Here is a 21,358-nt window from a genome sequence, read left to right as displayed (position 1 = left end):
AAGATGGTAGTACTCATTGGTGTTGAAGGTAGCAAATCCTTCCAGGCAGAAGAGAAGGTAGGAGCAGGCAGCGAGTCAGGGAACATGGGCTCTCGAGGAGCGAGTACCGGTTTCCTGATAGCTACCTGAAAAGCAAGTGAGGCCCCCAAGGAGCGGTTACCCAGTTAGCGTTAAGAGTCCAATGGTAGATTGGAGGCAGAGTAGCTGGGTATGGAGAGCGAATCCCATCTGTAAAGAATGCCCTTGCTAACTCAAAGGCTGGCAAACAAAGTAGGCTTTAAATATCTGGGCAGCGTGACTTCAACACAGGGGGACGCCCCTGAAGTTCGCGCCAAGTAGGAAATAAGATTGAGGGCCACGCCATGTGTCCTAACGTACAGGCAGAGCATGGCGGGAGGCAGCGCCCAAGCCGGTCTGGGGACGCCGGAGAGGATGGCAGGCAGACGCCATGGCAGCCAGGCGTCCATGAACAGCAAGTGGAGGTGCAAGGAAAGAAAGGTAGGAGGAGTGAAGCCGTCGGGAAGGGACAGTTGCAACAGTACCCCCCTTCAAAGGGTGGTCTCCTCTGCGGGTACCAGATTTTGGTTTCCAAGGATGTGAGAGATGAAACTCAGGGCCAAAACCTTCCCATGATAAAAGATATTCCCAGGTTTTGCCTCATTTGCAGACATCAAGAATGGCTTCGACCTTGTATTCTAGGTCAACTTCTGCATTGATGGAAGATGGTTCCTGAGATTTGGAAGAGAATTCACTGATGATGAGTGGTTTCAGAAGTGAAACATGAAAAGCGTTATGGATGTTCAATCCAGGTGGTAACTTCAGATTGTAACATTGCCAAGATGTCGGAGGATTGGAAATGGTCCAATGTAGCAAGGAGCAAATCGAGAGGAGGGTAACTTCAGTTTAAGGTGCTTAGTGGATAGCCAAACTTTGTCACCAGGTTGAAAGACAGGCGCTTTGGAATGATGAGTGTCATAAAATCTTTTGGCTCGATCACCCGCATTGAGCAGCATTGCTTTCGTCTGAGTCCATAATTGATGGATTTCTTCAGCAGAGGATTGAGCTGCTGGGGACATCACTGAGAGCTTCAGTGAAAGTGGCGGTGATGGTAAACATCCATATACCACTTCAAAGGGTGTTGATCCAGTTGATGTTGCTGGATGAGAATTAATGGCGAATTCAGCCCATGGTAACAGTTCGGCCCAGTTATTCTGACGGTAACTCACATAGGCCCGAATTAACTGTTTCAGGGTCCTATTCATCCATTCTGTTTGGCCATTAGATTGAGGATGATAGGCAGATGTATAATCTAGAGAGATATCGAAGAGTTTGCACAGGGCCTTCCAGAATCTTGCCGTGAACTGTGATCCTCAATCGAGACTATGTGCTTCGGTAGGCCGTGGAGGTGAAAGATATGGACTATGAAGAGTTTCACACGTTCCGAGGCTGAGGGTAAGTCAGGCAGTGCCACGAAGTGGGCCATCTTGCTGAAGCGGTCAATTGTGACCCAGATGGTATTCATATCTCCAGAAAGGGGTAGATCGCTGTTCCAGAGCTGGAAGCGGTTGCAGCAATCCCCACAGTTGGCCAGAAGTAGGTTTGTGCTTGGCACAGTTGGCACAAGATGCCACATAGGAGAGTGTATCTTCCTTGATAGTTGGCCACCAATAATACTTCTATAGCTTCAGCAGGGTACAGCTTTGACCAGGATGGCCAGCCAGCTTGGAATCGTGCCCCAATAGAGCACTTTCTTTCTGAGATGCTTTTGCACGATGGTCTTACCAGCGGGCACAGAATGAGTAGCTGATAAGATGACTTACATCGGGCCGATTATGTGCTGTGGCTCTTCCAGAATATCCTCCGAGAGAAAGAAGCGTGATAGGGCATCAGCTCTGGTATTCTTGTCTCTGGGGCGATATTTGAGCACAAAGTCAAAGCAGTTGAAAAATAAGGACCATCTAGCTTGTCTATGGTTAAGACATTGCGCATGGCGGAGATACTCTAGATTCTTATGGTCCGTAAACACAGTAATTTGATGTTGAGTGCCATCGAGCCAAGGCTGCAATTCCTCGAATGCCAACTTAATAGCCAGGAGCTCTTTGTCACCGATCCCATAATTCTTCTCTGCCAGAGAGAAACATCGTGAGAAGAAAGAGCAGGGAAGTAAGGACTTGGAATCTCCAGTCTGGCTCAGAACAGCCCCCACACCGACATCAGAGGTGTCGACCTCTACGATGAATGGCTTGCTGGGGTCCAGATGATGTAGGCATGGTTCCGTGGAAAAGGCAGTCTTTAAATCTTTGAACGCAGAAATGGCCTCCGCAGACCATTTAGGAGCATTGGCCCTTTTCCGTTTCATAGCAATCAAGGGCACCATTAAAGAAGAATAGTTCTTTATAAAGCTTCTATAGTAATTGGTGAACCCCAAAAATCGTCTCAGGGCCTTCAGGCTGGTAGGTTGGGACCAGTTCTTGATACTTTCTAATTTTTGGGGATCCATCTGGAAGCCATATTTAGACACAATGTAGCCAAGAAAAGGCACAGAGTCTTTATGGAACTTGCACTTGGATAGCTTGGCGTAGAGTCGGTGTTCTCGGAGTCTTAGTAGAACTTGCTTGACGTCTTCTAGATAAGTAGACAGATTCTGAGAAAATATCAGGATGTTATCTAGGTACACTACGACACTCTTGTACAACAAATCCCACAGAATGTTATTCATAATGTAAGGCCGAAGGGCATTACTAAGTACTCAAAATGACAGTCTTGAGTGTTGAAAGCCGTTTTCCACTCATCACCACTGCCAATCTGGACTAAGTTGTAGGCCCCCTTCAGGTCAAGTTTCAAAAATATCTTGGCCCCCCTGAAGCCGGTCAAACAGCTCTGAGATTAAAGGCAGGGGGTAACAGTCTTTAATCATAATCTTGTTCAGACCTCGATAGTCGATACAAGGATGTAAGGTTCCGTCTTTCTTCCCCATAAAGAAGAATCCTGTGCCGGCTGGCAACTTTGAACGTCTAATGAAACCTTTCTGTAAATTCTCCTTGATGTACTCAGACATAGCCTTATTCTCTATTGCAGACAGTGGATAGACATGTCCTTTTGGAGGTTTAGTGTTTGGTTTCGGCCGAATGGCACAGTCATAAGATCTGTGTGGACGGAGGATGTCAGCAGCTTCTTTGGAAAACACATCACTGAATGATTCGTATTGAGGTGGCAGGCTTGCCATCACTGGAGTAGTAAGCATGCAGAGAACAGGAGAAACTTCCTTGAGGCAACTGCTGTGACAACCTGGGCCCCAGCGGGAGAGTTCCAAGGAGGACTAGTTGAATTGAGGCTGATGCAACTGCAACCAGGGTAACCCCAGAATGATAGGGTGCATCGCCTTCTCTAACACAAAGAAGGGAATTGTCTCCGTATGGAGGGCTCCGGTGCGGTCACTGGTTCGGTGCAATAAGTCACCAGGCAAAGGCAATAAGTGCAATAAGTGCACTTATTCGGTGCACTTGTTTGGTGCACTTGTTCAGTGCAATAAGTCACCAGGCAAAGGCTCTCCATGGATGGATGACAAGAGTAGTGAAGCTTCTAAAGTAACGAGGGGAATCCTCAAATGCTCCACTAGGCGTCGAAGTATAAAGTTGCCTCCTGCCCCCGAATCCACAAGGGCAAGAGTTTGGATTGTAGACGGTCCGCAAGTCAGGGAGACTGGTAGAGAGAGCGGAGGAGAAGGCGTGGTAAGGCCTAAGAACAGTCCTCCTGCAGGACTTAGGCCTGTCCATTTTCCGGACAAATAGGGCATGTTGGGACATCGTGACCAGCTTGTCCACAGTACATACATAAGCCATGTCTCTTCCGAAGTCTTCTCTCTTTTGAAGTCAAATGACTGCGACCAAGTTGCATCGGTTCTTCTCCACTGGCAACAGGTACAGCTGGAACTATCTGAAGTGCAAATTTAGCACGAGTCTCCTTCTTAATCGGTCCTTTAGTAGGCTTCAGTTCTTTCACCTTATCACGAAGCCAATTTTCAATTCTAGTAGCCAAAGCCACTAGTTCATCCAGCGAGTCAGGTGTCTCTCAAGTGGCAAGCTCGTCCTTCACGCAGGTATTCAGACCTCTGAGGAAGAGAGTTTTCAGGCATCTAGGTCCTCAGCATAATTCTGTAGCAAGAGTCTTGAACTCTATCTCAAAATCAGCCAGTGGTCAGTTGCCCTGCTTCAGGTCCACCAAGACAGAACCAGCAGCAGTCACTCGAGCAGGATCGTCAAAAATGGATTTAAATAATTCTATAAATTCATCAATATCCTGCAGGATTGGATCCTTATGTTCCCACAGCGTAGAAGCCCAAGACAAGGCCCTTCCATCAAGATAAGATAGATTATAAGTAGTCTTGGCGTAGGCTGTGGGGACGTGTGCAGGCTGCAATGCGAAATGCATGCAGCATTGGTTTAGGAAACCTCTAGTTCTTTGAATCTCTCCAGAGAAATGAACTGGAGCAGCTAGAGGTACCATAGTCTTTATAGTTACTTCAGGTAATTGACCTTCATTACTGGAAGTAGCGCCTTGCGTCTTCTGTGCTTGTAGCTGATGAAACGCTGAAGTGAGTTTCTCCAAGGCGTCTTGTTGTTTAGCAATGCACAGGGCCAGCTGTGTCGGTCGGATCCATGGAATTAGCAATCTGTTATAATTAGTGAGGTTTGGGTGGACCCTTGGACACTGTGGCAGCTGACCATGCCCACGGGGGACAGTCCCGTGAGGGGCCACAGGTCAGCTTCAGCTTAGGTCACACAAACACAGAGATCGATCTTTTATTAAACAATGTGGTGAAGCCACCAGAGGTGGCAGTGGTGAGTAGTTGAAGTAGCCCGGCTGGGCTAGTATCCCTCAGGCGCTGGAACAGCAACTCCTCCGGTAGCAGTGCTGTAGTGGAAAGAACTGAGAATAATGAGTACAGTGGAATATGTACAAGCCCCAGTATGGAGGACCCCAGGATAGGAAGAGCAGGCCCTCGAGGAGCGAGTACCTGATCCCTGAGAGCAGAGAGGCTTGAAGGTGATGTACTCACACAGACGTGCCATGGAGGAGATGGCACCAGGGCTGGAACGGAGGCAGGCCCTCGAGGAGTGAGTACCTGGTTCCAGGGAACAGCTCTGAGGTGAAGATGGTAGTACTCACTAGTGTTGAAGGTAGCGAATCCTTCCAGGCAGAAGAGAAGGTAGGAGCAGGCAGCGAGTCAGGGAACATGGGCCCTCGAGGAGCGAGTACCAGATTCCTGATAGCAACGTGAAAAGCAAGTGAGGCCCCCGAGGAGCGGGTCCCCCATTAGCGTTAAGAGTCCAATGGTAGATTGGAAGCAGAGTAGCTGGATATGGAGAGCAAATCCCATCTGTAAAGAATCCCCTAGCTAACTCAAAGGCTTGCAAACAAAGTAGGCTTTAAATATCTGGGCAGCATGATGTCATCACAGGGGGATGCCCCTGAGGTTCGCGCCAAGTAGGAAATAAGAGTGAGGTCCGCACATGCGCCCTAAGGTACAGGTGAAGCATGGCGGGAGGCAGCGCCCAAGCCGGTCCGGGGACGCCGGAGAGGACGGCAGGCAGGCGCCGCGGCAGCCAGGCGTCCATCAATAGCAAGAGGAGGTACAAGGAAAGAAAGGTAGGCAGAGTGAAGCCATCGGGAAGGGATAGTTGCAACATTAGATTGCCCATTTGCTGACTGACTTTGAGTTAGCAAGGATTGGATTCGTCCGGTCTAAGCTGCTCTGCTACTTCTCGCTGCTGCTGGAAGCTCTCTCTACTCTCCGGAGTTTTACTAACTTGGGTACCCGCTCCTCGGGGCCCCTATGCTTCTTTCCAGGTGCCTATCTAATATCCAGGTACTCACTCCTCGAGGGCCTGAGCTGTCTACCTTGGTGACTGCTACTATTACTTCTACCTGCTGGGAACTCCACCATTACAGCTACAAGAGTGTGAGTAATTTAACATCTACCAGTCTGTCTCACCTACAGCTCCTCATTGAAAATCTGCATCGGAGCTCCCTATACCACCATTGTGGGACGGGTCTCCTCAGCCGAGGACCCCAGACTGCTGCTGCAGGAATCTTCTCACTATTGCCACCTCTGGTGAACTCTATAAGCTGTACAATAAAGATTATCTCTGTGTTTGTGCCTCTAAGTCTAGCCTGGTACTGCAGTTCCCCGTGGGGCTCCTCCCTGTGGGAGTGGCCATCACAGCAGCACCTAAGAATCCAACAAACACCTCAAAACCATAACAGATTGCTAACTCCATGGATTTGGCTCAGCTCACCACATTGCAGGCCATTCCAGGCTTGGCCCAGCGAATCTCCGAACAACAGAACTCACTGGATAGCTTGACTGTGGCCTTTAATCTACTGCACTCACAGATGAACACCTCTACTACTACAGGTAAAGAGGAAACACCTCCAGAAGTGATGGTTAAGACTATTGTACCCCTCTCCGCTCCTACACGCTTCTCAGGGGAAGCTTGGAGATGTAGGGGATTTATCAACCAATGCTGCATGCATTTTGCTCTGCAACCTAACCATTTTCCTACAGCGTATGCCAAGACCACATATATCCTGTCTTATCTGGATGGAAGAGCACTGGCTTGGGCTTCTCCGCTGTGGGAGCGCAATGATCCCATTCTGAAGGATCTTACTGGGTTTTTGGAACTGTTCAAATCTGTATTTGATGACCCTGCCTGGTACACTACAACAGGATCTACATTGGTTCATCTGAAGCAAGGTAATAAACCTTTACCAGACTTCGCCATAGAATTCAAGACTTTGGTTTCAGAGTTAAATTGGGACTTGAGATGCCTGAAGACACTCTTCTTTGAAGGCCTGAACTCCCGGCTAAAAGATGAACTGGCGACTCGAGAAATGCCTGAGAGCTTGGAGGACCTGATGAAGTTGGCCACAAGGATTTATCACCGACTTCGGGATAAGGTTCAAGAGGTCACGAGTTCCAGGAGACCTAGCCAGGGAGAAATCCAAGTCAAGACCATATTTAACCCTACTCAGTCTAATCCTGTTGCTGGCGAAGAAGAACCAATGCAATCAGGCCGCAGTCACCTGATTTCTAAAGAGAGAAGAACAAGAAAAAGATTGGGCCTCTGCATGTATTGTGGACAAGCTGGCCATGCTGTACAAACATGCTCAATCTGTCCGGGAAACTAGCAGACCTAAGTCCTGTGGGAGGACTCTTCTTAGGTCTAACTGCACCCTCTCCTCCACTCTCTCTTCCAGTTTCCTTGATATGCGGACCGCTTGAATTTCAGACTCTTGCCCTATTGGTTTCCGGGGCAGGAGGAAACTTTATACTAAAATATCTAGTGGAACATCTGTGGATCCCCACCACTACCATGACGCCTCTGCTACTACTATCCTCTATCCATGGAGAGCCTTTACCGGGTGAAGTAACCCTACTTACTGAACCAATAAGTTTAAGGACAGGCGCTCTTCATACAGAAACCATTTCCTTCTTTGTGCTAGAGAAGGCTATAACCCCCTAGTACTTGGGTTACCATGGCTGCAAAAGCACATGCCTCGATTCAAATGGGCTACTCCGGAGCTTTCACGTTGGGGTCTGCCTGTCCACTGACTACAACTGACCGCTGCCTGGAACCGACCTCTGCCTGTCTACTGACCACGTCTGACCACTGCCTGGAACTTGACCTTTGCCTGACCTGACTACTCCCAGACTGACTACATGTACCGATCTCTGCTTCGGCTAACCATTCTGGACTGATACTCTGGCCTTGATGCTCGCTATCCACTCAGACACTCTATTCTGGCCACCTGTGACCTCTGGACATTCTTGCTTGGACATTGACTGCACACCCTTGTTTGTGGTGGGTACTCCCCTGTGCTTCCTCTCTAGGAGACCCTGTGAGGCCCACCTAAGACCAGGTGGCCCGGGTACCCAAGGGCTCAATCTGCGGAAACCCTGGGTTGCTATTGGCGAAGCTCCAGCTAGCCTCTGTCTCCTCCTGTCCTCCGCCTCCTGGCGGCAGGTGCTCTCTGGGTCTGACCAGAGGACCGTACCAATCCTGCACCAGGCCAAGTGTTCACCTCCAGTGCAACAAGACATAAGCATTAGGGCTGGTTGCTATGGAAACTCCCACATGACCAGTCTCAAGCTCTATCTTTCAAATGCAGCCAATGCTTTTCAATGGGAAACATAAATGAATGAAACAAATGACATATGTTTCATTCATGGCACTTGATCATTTGTTTTTGGGGGCAAGCTAATCAAATGAATGCCACATATTTGTTGTGAACTGGCAATTCTCTATAAACGAATGCACATCCCTGTTGTACACTGTAGCTGCTACTATATCCTAGGGATGTGAATTGTGTGCCCAATCATTTTAACGATCGATTTTGGCTGGGGGAGGGGGGGAATCTGATCGGCATGGTTTTTTTTTGTAAAAAAATTGGTTTTTCGGTTAGTGCGCACTAACGGGAGTTAGTGCGCACTAACAGAAAATGATACAATTTGACACTTTTCAGGTCAGTTAAGGTCAGTTTAGGAATGAATATGTATTCCTATTGGCTGCCCTCTTATTTATTCATGTTACCAAGGTTTCCACTGACGTGATGGTTTAATATATGGGGGATGGGAAATAGAAACGGTTGGTAGCTTGACAAAAAAAGTAATGTGATCAGTCGATGTGACTAGAACTTGTGCCCTATCCCTGATACCGGGAGTGTTGTGATCTTCCTGCACACAGTGCACTATCCCGGTTACCGGGGGTGTTGTGATCTTCCTGCACGCAGTGCCCTATCCCTGATACCGGGAGTGTTGTGATCTTCCTGCACGCAGTGCCCTATCCCTGATACCGGGAGTGTTGTGATCTTCCTGCACGCAGTGCCCTATCCCTGATACCGGGAGTGTTGTGATCTTCCTGCACACAGTGCCCTATCCCAGTTACCGGGGGTGTTGTGATCTTCCTGCACACATCCCAGTATCAGGGATAGGGCACTGCGTGCAGGAAGATCACAACACTCCCGGTATCAGGGATAAGGCACTGAGTTCAGGAAGATCACAACACGCCCGGTATCAGGGATAGGGCACTGTGTGCAGGAAGATCACAACACTCCCGGTATCAGGGATAGGGCACTGAGTGCAGGAAGATCACAACACCCCCGGTATCAGGGATAGGGCAGTGCGTGCAGGAAGATCACAACATGCCCAGTATCAGGGATAGTGCACTGCATGTAGGAAGATCACAACACTCCAGGTATCAGGGATAGGGCATTGCAAAGTAGATCACAGCTCTCGAGATCCTGCACAGGGCAGTGCAGAGAGGAAGATCACAACACTCCCGGTATCAGGGATACGGCACTGAGTGCAGGAAGATCACAACACTCCCGGTATCATGGATAGGGCACTGAGTGCAGGAAGATCACAATACCCCTGGTATCAGGGATAGGGCACTGCATGCAGGAAGATCACAACACTCCCGGTATCAGGGATCAGGGATAGGGCACTGAGTGCAGGAAGATCACAACACGCCCGGTATCAGGGATAGGGCACTGCGTGCAGGAAGATCACAACACTCCCGGTATCAGGGATAGGGCACTGTGTGCAGGAAGATCACAACACCACCAGTATCAGGGATAGGGTACTGCATGCAGGAAGATCACAACACTCCCGTTATCAGGGATAGGGCACTGTGTGCAGGAAGATCACAACACCCCTGGCATCAGGGATAGGGCACTGCGTGCAGGAAGATCACAACACTCCCGGTATCAGGGATAGGGCACTGCATGCAGAAAGATCACAACACTCCCGGTATCAGGGATAGGGCACTGTGTGCAGGAAGATCACAACACTCCCGGTATCAGGGATAGGGCACTGTGCGCAGGAAGATCACAACACTCCCTGTATCAGGGATAGGGCACTGAGTGCAGGAAGATCACAACACCCCTGGTAACAGGGATAGGGCACTGCGTGCAGGAAGATCACAACACTCCCGGTATCAGGGATAGGGCACTGCGAGCAGGGAGATCACAACACCCCCGGTAACCAGGATAGGGCACTGTGTGTAGGAATATCACAACACTCCCTGTATCAGGGATAGGGCACAAGTTCTAATCACATTGACTGATCAGTGATCACATTACTTTTTTTGTCAAGCTACCAACCGTTTCCACCCATCCCCCATATATTAAACCATCACCTCAGTGGGAACTTTGGTAACATCAATAAATAAGAGGGCAGCCAGCCAATAGGAATACATATTCATTCCTAACTGACTTAACTGACCGTAACTTGACCTGAAAAGTTTCAATTTGTATCATTTTCTGATAGTGCGCACTAAGAAAAAAACCCGATTTTTCACGATAAATCGGTGAAATTCCTATTGTATCGAGTCCCTTACCAATTAATGACGATTTTAAAATTATCGGACGATATTTTAAATCATTAAAAAACGATTCACATCCCTACTATATCCTCCATAATGGTATATATCTATGTATTCTACTGACATTTGAAGTGAGTAGCATGGCTCTTTGCACTCTTTTAATACACTTAAAAGTGGTATGCTGCCATCAGACCCCAAAGTACCCCAGAACAAGGACACTCCATGAACTACCATTGTACCCCATTTCATGAGGGATCAAGTTGTGCAGTCCATCTAGTGGGAATGTCCCTTTCCAGAAAGCACTCAGCTTTGGGAAGTTACAGGACCCATAAGACAGGGCCTATTCTCCCTTCTAAAAGAAGGACACTGGTATACTCTGCTGTTGGAGCCACCATTAAACCTATTACATGTCCCATGGGACGTTCTAGCTCAAAATTGATCATTACATAGATGTGATGATTATTGGTTTAAGTAGAAGTGGCCAACTTTGGTCCTCGAGAGCCATAAACAGGCAAGGTATTTGGATATTCACAATGAATATACATAAGAGAAATTTGTTTACAGTGAAGGCAGTGCATACAAATCTATTTCATGCATATTCATTTGGATATCCTAAAAATCAGGCCTGTTTGTGGCTTTCGAGGATAAGTTGGTCATCCCTGGTTTAAGTCATTTCTTGTTTTTCTTGCCTAAGATTTCACACTTGCATTTTATTACCATGGCCAGACATGTACATTGATAAGGCTATTAGTGGAATGTACAGCTATTACTGTTTCCAGACCTATTAACTCTTGTCCTACCTGTAGGTCACTTTGCCACCCCCCCCCCCCCCCCCAGTGATCCTCCATTCCCACACTCATATAGCCCCCTAAAGACCTCACAAACACCATAAGCTGCCCCCATCCTTATCTTTACACCCATACAGCCTCACCTAGTGACTCCCATGCATATCCTAATTTGCCTCACCTCATCCATACACCCATGTACTCCACCTAGTGCACACCCTACCATGTACCCAACCCTATTACCTGCTATCTACTTTCCCCATGTTGGTATGATGCCCAGTGGTTAAATTGGCATTGCAGGCCTTTCCAGGTCTGCTTGTTCTCCCAGATGTTCCTCCAAACTCCCCAGATAGGAAATAGCACCCTCTTATTTTCCACTACCAGGGATGCCAAGTGGGCAACATCCCTGGTGGTGAAGTTGGTCTGTCTCACTGGTGGTAGCACTCCAGAAGAATCAAAAGTTGCATACTGTGGAAGTGTACATGTGTATGGTTTATATGCAAAATTGCATGCAAATGAGAAACTACGAAAATTTGCCCATCTACATGTGACATGCACGTGCGGATTTTAAAATCTGGCACACATGTGCGTGTGGCCAACAGATCTTATAACATATGTGCACCGGCGTGCACATGTTATAAAATCAGAGTGTCCATGTGTGCACGTCAGAAACTGCACGCACATGGATGTGCGCACGGTCTTTTTTAAATCAACCCCTTAATGTGCACAAGCACATGAGTTCATGGGCACACGAATATGGAGTCACGTGCAGTTCTTTTAAAGTTAGCCTCCCTTTACGCATGAGATACATTTCCATATACTGAGTATCTAATGTATGCTCATTTATTCCATGCACTTTCATTGTGAATATCCTGAAAACCAGACTGACAGTGGGGTTACCAGGACAAGTTTGGAAAGTCCTGTTGTACACATTAATAATGAAGACAATTTTCAGAAGCATCTAGACAGATACAGTAAATAAGGAATAACCTACCTAGATCCTCAAGCTCTAAATTAGGGTTGGGCAATTCTTGTCCTCAAGGGCTACCAACCAGTCAGGTTTTCAGAATATTTCTAACAGATATGCATTAAATAGATTTGTATGCGCACTGCCTCAATTGTATGAAAATATGTGTCATGCATATTCATTAGGGAAATCCTGAAAACCTGATTGGTTGATGGCCCTTGAGCACCAGAATTGCCCACCCGATTTTGAGTCCTGTGTATTGGTAAATATAGTTACCAAGTTTCACTAGCTGGGTATATTTATCTGCAAATAAAAAGGGCCATTCCAGGGTTGGGGAATGATCTAGGAGAGGGAACATATGCAGGTATTTTTAATTTTCTATTATGTGTGCATACTTTCCAGTGCACAACTGACCTGCAGAAATAGGAAGTGAAAGGTTGTTTTATTGTAATTAGCTACTGAATTTGCTTCCAGTATTTATATAGTAGTTTGCTTAGCACTATATACAAATAAAAGATGATTACAAGGTTCCTTCCCCATGTATTTTAGTCCATTGTGGGCACAGGAAAGGAAAGTGATTTGTCAAGGTTATAGTGTCGTGAAGACAAAATGAAAATCTCGGTCTTCATGTTTCATGACTGCAAATTCCCAATCAGAAAGAGGCTAAGCTTAAAGCTAAACCTTTGTATCTAAGATTTAGTGTTCTGAACTCTTATGCAGTGATGAATGAAAGTGGAATTTGAACCTGGATCTTCAAAGCTCACAGCCCCAAGCTGAGAAAGCTTTAGTCACTAGACTACAGTGTGAATTCATGCCAACCTAATGGGTTAGGTTGGAGAGAGACCAAAGGTTCATGGTGTTCAACACATTCCTCTGAGTTTGAAATCATTTTTATTTTTTAACTGATAACTTACTATGTATGAAGGCTGCAGATTTTTCTTAAAGAAAAGATAAGGCATGTTGAAAATGCAGCTGATGTTGTTGACAGCAGAGGGAAACCAGAAAAAATTGAAATGGAAAACCATTGCTTTGTCAGAGCTAAACAAATTGATAATTCAAACTGTTGACAATTTTATATTGTTCAAGCCAGGGCTCCTTTTCTGTAACACAATTCAGTCCAAAAGTGATAACAGAAGCAAATTATCACAGAATCTGAAAGCTATTTCAAAACCTCCCTGAAAAGGTCATAAATACAACTCTGTAACAAGACTTCCTTCCATTCCCACCCTGCATTGTTCCTCAGGTTCACATAGTAAGCAAACACACAAATCTTGCATTTCAAATGACCAGTGCTGTAAAGTTTGGTTAGAAGACTGGAACATATAAGCAGCTCCTAGATTTAAATGCAAGTGTTAAATATCTCTGCAGTTCAGCCAGGAGTTTGGACGGTGCCGGTTCTTGCTCTGCTCTCCATTTACTCACTGTTTACTATGCCTGTGCAATGCCCGACTCTTTCTTCCTGTATCTCAAAATGTTCACATCTCCTAGACATATAACTGTAACCACCACGTACTGTAAATCTAGAAGCTGTTTAGAGATTAAAGGAGAGAAAGCTGAAGTAAAAAATCAAAACTTAAATACATCTCCAATATGAACTAATACAAAGGAGAGTAAAACAAATCATGTCACTATATTGGACCAGACTTACTTGGATTTTCTCTTGTGTCTACCAGAAAAATGCCTGTACATCAGTCCCAATATGTGTTCAAACAGGAACTGAAGATGCGAACTCGATCATTTGATTAGCTTTGTTCAGATGAAGTCTAGCCTAGCCTTACTTGAAGCAGGAATCGTAGATGATCTTTTGAAAACCATAGCAAACACAATAACTAATGATACGTACCTTTTTTCCTTTATATTTAATTTTCAAGGCAAAATATAAATTACAAGACATGGTATATCTAAGTTTACTAGATAACATTCATCATAAAGGGAAACTGGATTCAGATGACAACCAACACTAGGACCCGACTTTTACAATCCAGAGTACTAATATGCAGACATTAGGGGAAAAAGCACAGGACTGCTTCTACTGCCAAGTCCAAAAGCAAAGCACGTACAAGCAGCATTTTCTGAATTATCAAGAAAGCTGTTCGCCACGTAAAAATGCTGCTAGCAGTATGGGTTTGACAGTTGCTTAGTTTTTATTGTAAATATTACTACCCTTAACATAAGGTTTGGGAGTAACTGGCACAGAGTGGCAATTGCTGCCCTTGGCAGAGACATGGGAGTGGCCAGCATGGAATGGCAGTTGCTGCCCTTTGAAGCCTGGTAGACAGACGGGATGGACCATTTGGTCTTTTTCTGTCGTCATAACCATGTTACTATGTATCATAAGAAATCTGTGCTAACACCAGCTAGATAAGAACACATATTTCACAAACAGCTGAAGAGGAACTTAAGTATTTAAAGGGAGTACATTTTTAATAGCAAGAAAGCCCATTGGTATGGATGTTAAGGTTAATTCCTGAGTTATATTATTGCTCTTCATGCTGGGTGTCCTTTAATGACAATTATTAGAGATTGAGGGAAGGTATCCCAGATTTTGACAGCTGATGGGCCATTCATGGGTGCATTTGTACCAGACTCTTACAGGAGCTTCATTTGTGCCCTTCAAACAAGAATGCTATCATGATACCAGAGTCAACTTCCAAGCAAATAGATGAATGGATGTAGACTAGACAAAACACCAGATAGCCATAAATGAAAGCCTTAAAGCTTCTTCTGGCTACAGTATGATTTATGGAACTGTAACAATTTCAGTTAGACCTAGCCAAATAAAAGAGCATTATTTTAACTATTACAAATACAGGCTTTAGGATAAAAACAATAATTGGTACCAAGATTCCAGATATGTAAATAATCATGCTGCCATGCTGTTCATCATTATTGTGTTAATCTGTTTCAGACACTTCCAAATTGTAGACTTCCTCTGTGCGTCTGGGATTATTTTCCACTAGTCTGTTTAAAGTCAGCACTGAAATCATAGGCACTGAAATGTTCCTAGCACCTTATTACATCCAAATGTCTATGATTCCTTCATTTGGATTAAAAATGTTTGCTAGAAATTCTAAATATAATTTAATAACAGCCCACCTAAATTAGGCAGCATAAAGTGTGCATATTACACCAATTTTCAAAGCAGATGTACTGCATAAATTCACTTTGAAAATGATCTATCAGATTTATTCACAGACAATTGCACCTGTTATTATGTGAATGGAAAATTTCCAAGAAAATTATGTACATACTTACAGGCCGATACAGTACAGTGCGCTCTGGTGGAGCGCACTGTTAACCCACATTTGGACACGCGTTTTCGACGCGCTAGCTTTACCCCTTATTCAGTAAGGGGTAATAGTGCGTCAAAAACGCACATCCAACCCCCCCCAAAACTAATAGCGCCCGCAACATGCAAATACATGTTGATGGCCCTATTAGTTATACCCGCGCAATTCAGTAAGTAAAATGTGCAGCCAAGCCGCACATTTTACTTTCAGAAATTAGCGCCTACCCAAAGGTAGGCGTTAATTTCTGCTGGCACCAGGAAAGTGCACAGAAAAGCATCATGGCGATATTAAGTCGGAGGTCCCAAAAGTTAAAAATAATTAAAAATAAAAATAAAAAAAATTTAAAATCGGCCTGCAGCTCGTGGGTTGAAAACCAGACATCAGCGGGCAAAAGCGGGTTTGAGAACCAATGCCGGCAAAATTGAGCGTCAGCTGTCAAACTCCCTGACAGCCGCCGCTCCTGTCAAAAAAGAGGCGCTAGGGATGCGCTAGTGTCCCTAGTGCCTCTTTTTACCATGGGCCCTAATTTGAATATTTTTTTTACTGAATCGCGTGCACAGGAGAGTGGCCTGTGCGCGTGCCGGGAGAGCAGGCGCTCGTCCGCTCTCCTGCGACTATTATTGTATCAGCCTGTTTGAAAATGCAAGATATGTATGTAAATGCAAGCCCTTCCCCAATTCTGCCCCTGGAAATGCCTTCGCTCAGTCCAGGTAAACTTACCTGTGAACCAGCAGTACATGCCTAAGATTACTCACATATTGGGCAGGCAATTTTATAAGAGGCGATTTCTGATGATAGAATAATGTTTATACCCATGGAAATGCATTTCAAAATTGCCCTCCCTATGTACAGTTCATATAAAAGGAGAGCAAGGGCTTTCCTTGTCTAATAAATGTATAAAGGCTTCTTATATTCTGTAGTGAGGGAGTGAAAGAGAGAAAGACTCTGGAGAGGCCCTCACAGTATTCAACTATTTATATCTCTATAGGAGGGCCATCTAATAGCTCGAGGTGAGGTGGTGGTGGTTTAGGGTTTAGGGGCCAGTTTCACATGTACAAACAGCACAGTACACCTCGGTGAAGATTTGACATCATTTGGAGTGAGGAAAGCCATCAAGCTAAGGCGAGATAGCATAGTACAACATTTCATCTTTGTGAGACTTTCCTCACTCCAAATGATGTCAAATCTTTACCGAGGTGTACTGTGCTGTTTGTACATCTCACCCTACATGAGAAACTGGCCCATAAACCCTAAACCACTACCAACACCTCACCTCAAGCTATTAGATAGATGGTCCTCCTATAGAGATATAAATACTTCACTACTGTAACAGCCTTGTGCTTTCTCTCTCTCTCTCTTGTGATAAAATGCCCCTTTTTGTTATCCATGCTTTAATAACACATTTTGATGAATCTAGGGGTTATTTGTAACTTTAGGACTACATCCCATTGTAAGAATAACAACTCATAAATCCTCCCTTTCAACCCAATTTAGAGCTTTCCATGAACCATTGTGAATATATTGCCTTTTTATTCAGTCAAATAACAGTTTCTAGTATTGTCCAAAATATGCGTCTGAGAAAGCTGATTTAGGTTTGAAACTACTAAAACAGGATTCATCATATAAACATCTTAGAAAATATTTTAATGTCTAGTTTCATGAAAGAAATTGACATATATGATACCCCTAATTCTGGAGTCATTTTAGTTTAGTTTATATTAGTTTAGTACTTTATATACTGCTATTCCTTTAAAAATTCAAAGCCATGCATAATTAAATACAAACTCAAATTCATACAATAGAGCAAACAACTAAATAACAAACAATGTAATAAACAAAATACCCTGATAAAACTAACATATTCATCAATAAATATATATAATCTAAGAATATTAGACATATATAGGGCAATATTCAATTGCCTTAGCCAGATAAGATTCAATGAATTTTCCCAGCAATGATGTGGTAGAATTCATTTCTAATAAAAAATAACTATAGCCATAACTAACTATTGCATATTAAAAATAGAGAACTTACAATCCAAAGATATGGTAAACAAGCATAGGTCAAGTTGCTATGACTGGTTCTCAGCTTCTGATATTTGAGTTTTAGAAAAATCTTTTTTGACATCTCATATCACAGCCTTATAAGCAACAACACAAATTTTGCATGGTGCAAGATTAATTTGATATTTATTTTTCTGCCACTTCCTTTCTAATTGTAGTGCCTGGGTTTTTCTTAGAATTATGAAAAAGTCATACATAATATGGTAAAAAAAAGGTATCTGGATGGTATTCTGTGTTGCATGATTTCTAAGGATATAAGACTGAAGACTGGCGAGAAGCAAAAGGGGCAGGGAGGGGGTGGAGCAATGGCTGCCCGGGACAGCAACCATTAGGCCCTGTCCCAGGTAACTGCATGCCTGGGAACTTACTGCAGCTCAGCAGAGCGAACACATTTTAAAACAAAAAAAAGTAGGTTAGTTAGCAGGGGGTTAGGAGTCAGGGAGGAGAGGGGAAAAGGAGAAAGCGTAGGTAGGGGATAGGGAATTGGAGCGGACTGGGAAGGAACTGGGCAAAGGCCCGATCACGTCGCCAAGTGTGCTTTAAAAATCCCCCCCTCTCCCCCGTGCGCGAGTTGCCACCCATGCACGCCGATACAAAATCGGGCATCAGATTTTATAACTCGTGTCTTTTAAAATCTAGCTTGCAGATGGAAGTTTTTGGATACACAGGTTTAACAGAGACATTTTTAGAATTAAAATGTAAACAGAAAGATCAGAGCAAAGTGGAGGAGTAGCCTGGTGGTTAGAGCAATGTGCTGTGACTCAAAGCAACCAGGCTTCAAATCCTGCTACTTTTCCTTGTGACTTTGGCCAAGTCATTTTACCCTCTATTTCCTCAGCTACGGGTTCAGTTTGGGAGCCCAGTGGGGACAGGGAAACATACACATTGAAGTGCCTAAAAAAGGCAGGGTATAAAAATAAATAATTTTTTCAAGGGAATTCCAAAAGGCCATTTTTTTTGTATAGTAATACTGGTGTAAGACAACTGAGAAATCTAACAGAACTGCCAGAAGCCATTATTTTAGCTATAAGCCGAAATGCTATGGTCCAAAATATTTATTTTGTTTTTTTCTGCTGAAATATGCAATTTTGCTTTCTTTCATTCTGATACAATAGGAGAGCGTGATTGTGCTTCTCAATCCTTTGCATCCTCTGACCAAGCCTACTCCCATACCACTATCTCATATTGTTCTGAAAACAAAAAACACAAACTATGGAATTAGCATGACTTAAGTGTAGCCACAAGAAGGCTGGTACCTCCCATATGATGGGACAATTCTTTGGAACTTGAAGGATTCTACCTTGGAACCTGCAAGAGGCCTTTAATTAGGGAAGTGACATACTGTACTTACCATCCTGACTGTTAAACTGCACAGCACACCCTGCCATCTCACTCTAATGAGGACACGATATAAATACTTTAAGTCATTTACAGGGCAAACTACAAGCCTTGTTAAAGATAATATGAGCCTTGAAGCACAATTCTATAAATACTTGCTTTGAAAATATATTCTGTGGACTAAAAATCAACTAAAAAATTAAAAAAAACTATGGTAGATGGTAGAATTTTTTTTGAATTACAAATGAAAGGAAAACATTGATTTCAAACATTTCAGAAGCTTCACCTGCAAAATCCATCTTTTAATTCAGTTGAATAAAGAAACCAGCAAAGTAAATTGTTCACAAGAGGGCATGCTTTGGAATCCACAGATTAGTTCTGCACAACTATGAAAAGGCAGGTGTTCCAGCAAGTTTTGCACATACAAAATATTTTACAGAGAGGTGAAAATGTTAGCTGTATATGGATAGATACAAATCAGTCTTTGTTCATGAAGTACAAAGGAATACTATGTTAGCACACCAAAACAAACTTAGGGGGTCACTTACTATGGTGCAATAAGGCATTATCACACGATATTTGGCTTTAATGTTCGATAAATGAAATATCGCACGGACATTTATTACATATGAGCATGTAAATAAGCTAATTTCATGCAAATGAAGGTCCCCTTTGTTTTCTTGCATTAAAATAATGTGCATTTTGGGGTGAAATAATGCAAAAAAAAATAACTGACCAAGATATGTCCCTTGTCTCAGAAACTTGAACTGCACATATCAAAATATACAGCCAGAAATAATGTCAATTCATGACTAAGGCCAGGATTCATCATTCAACGCAGAATGATGAATCCTGAGAAAACGGGGGGCGGGGGGCGAAGGGGGGGTGGACCTGTGAAAGCCCGCAGCCTTCGCACCACTGCGGTGCGCCGGCTGCCGGCTTTCGCACCAAATAGCACCACCGTGAAAGGTGGTGCTATTTGGAGTGCTAATGCCGACGATAATGGTAGAAACATTATCGCCGACAGCGAAAACACCACCGACTCCTCCCTTTCCTGCCCCGACTCCTCCCCTCCCCTCCCGACTCCTCCCCTCCCGGCTCCTCCCCTCTCCCTAATTTGCATCGTATCGCATTCGAAAAGGCCCTTTTTGCATGTGATATGGCCTTATTGCATGCATTGGGGCCCTAACGCACGCGATAAGGGTTTAGAAAATAACCCCCTAAGTATTGTATGGGAAGAGTTAAAAGAATATTTCCTCTCATTATCATGTCTAGCTCTCCATAGTTCAAGTAACCCTTAGTCTTCCATGTGGCACTTAAAAATGTCACTTACACATCATATATTTATCAGTTACCCCTGTTCTATCCAAATCTGGGTTCAATGTAAGCAGTATGTACCCCTCTGTAAAGGTTTACAGTTCAATGAGAAAAAAAACACAAAAACTCTGTTTGGTTTCTATTAAGACTCCAAAATTATTTTATTATCAGCCAAATTCCCTTTAATTAAAATAAATTTACCATCTAGGTCTGTCCTAAGCTTTTCTAATAAAAGAAAGACCTTTCTGAATAGTAAAATACATATTCCTCTCTTTTTATCTTTTTATCTGAGGTCCAAAATGATGCTCCAGCATATCCGTTAAGCAAATTAAATTCTCACCCCCTTCTTGAAGTGAATCTTTTGTACAAAGAATATATCTACTTTTAACTTAGCCATCTCACTGCAAATGATCACCCTCTTTCTAGGAGAGTTTAGACCTCTTATATTGAATATAGCACATATATTGCATTCTGATAAATTTAGACTGCATACATGCCTTCCTCCTTCTGAATGTATTTATTACCCCTTCAGGTTTCCTTATTCAAAGATAGTTTTCCCTAATCCAGTCTTGAGATAGACATCTTGAACTTGAACAGTTTCACTGCCAGCATCTCTAAAACTAACAAATAAATATTAACACCCCCTCCCCTGGCATACACAGATATAAACACCCAACAGCTCCCCCAACAACCAGAGGTAAATCCCAAACACCTAAATACATCTTCACCAATATCACTATCCCAAACCCTCAACCCCTTTCTACCCCTCCCAACATAAATAACAAGAAAATTCATTTAACTTTCATCACTACTTTCCTTCATTACCCAACTTTCAAGGGATCATCCTATCTAATTTTCCGTCCCCCACCCAAAACTTAATGTCAATAATTTCCATGACCAAAGGGTATTTAGGCGATTTTGAAGCATGTAACCATCCAACCGCTGGACTCTTTATTATTCTTCAGCAAACTGTTAACTCTTTTCTTTTCTTCTGTTTCTTGTAAACTGCAGAAAATAGGAGCAGCATTTTACCTCATTTCATTTAAAAAAAACATCACCCTATTCACTTTTACCATTTATTCCCCTCCCCTTTTCCAGTACCCTAACTCTCTTCCTTAAAAGGGAAACAGAAAAACAAATCAGTTATTAAATTACAAACTCTGCAATTTATAATTTGAATTGAGCTCATAACCCACATTACTGTGGCTAT

The sequence above is a fragment of the Rhinatrema bivittatum genome, chromosome 3 (assembly GCF_901001135.1).
Source record: "Rhinatrema bivittatum chromosome 3, aRhiBiv1.1, whole genome shotgun sequence".
NCBI classification, from domain to species: domain Eukaryota; kingdom Metazoa; phylum Chordata; class Amphibia; order Gymnophiona; family Rhinatrematidae; genus Rhinatrema; species Rhinatrema bivittatum.
This window is presented reverse-complemented; position numbering follows the sequence as displayed.